Source organism: Bison bison, unplaced genomic scaffold, assembly GCF_000754665.1.
Source record: "Bison bison bison isolate TAMUID 2011002044 unplaced genomic scaffold, Bison_UMD1.0 scf7180017864383, whole genome shotgun sequence".
Lineage (NCBI taxonomy): Eukaryota > Metazoa > Chordata > Mammalia > Artiodactyla > Bovidae > Bison > Bison bison.
The window spans coordinates 7,848,834-7,849,552 of NW_011494955.1; the positions used below are offsets into that span (position 1 = coordinate 7,848,834).

General features: G+C 45.2%; 1 protein-coding gene across 1 annotated transcript in view; it reads left to right on the forward strand.

The window, feature by feature from the left end:
- LOC105001608 (spermine synthase-like) overlaps positions 1 to 719 on the forward strand; it is a 4,309-nt gene that overhangs the window by 2,627 nt on the left and 963 nt on the right.

Here is a 719-nt window from a genome sequence, read left to right on the forward strand (position 1 = left end):
CCTGGCAGAGATCTTGCTTCAAAGACCCCACTATTTCTTTGTTGTTAGATGTTTGTTCCTGAGCTTCTGCTAAGACATGAAGGGTCTGGAGGGCATGAAGGATTTTTTTTTTTTTTAATCCATGTATGTGGCAGAAACAGGAATGGAGATCGAGAGTGGGTCTGAAGCCTTCTTTTTACTTAAGGCAAAAAGTCTCATTTTTTAAAAATTTGGAAATAGAGTCACATCAAAAACTATTCAGGGACTTCCCTTAAGACTGCTGCCACTGCAGGGGGCATGCACGTGTTCAGTCACTGGTTGGGGATCTAGATCCCTCATGCCACATGGTGAGGCCAAAAATAAAAGCTCTATTCAGTTAGTTTCATAAGAAAACTGGTTGAGGACTTTAAAAAGTTCAGCTGGAACTGTAGTTGTCTACTATTTGTGTGTGTGCATGCTAAGTTGTGTCCCTCTTTGTGACCCTGTGGACTATAGCCCACCAGGTTCCTCTGTCCATGGATTTCTCCAGGCAAGGATACTGGAGTCGGTTGCCATGCCCTCCTCCAGGGAATCTTCCCAACCCAGGGATCAAACCTGTGTCTCCTGTGGCTCCTGCATTGCAGGAGGTTGTTTTCCGCTGAGTCCCTGGGCAAGCCCACCCTGCCATTTATAAACAGGAATAGAAAAACGAGGGCACTGCTTAGCAAACTTGAGTGTGAATAAGTACCCAGGGATCTTAA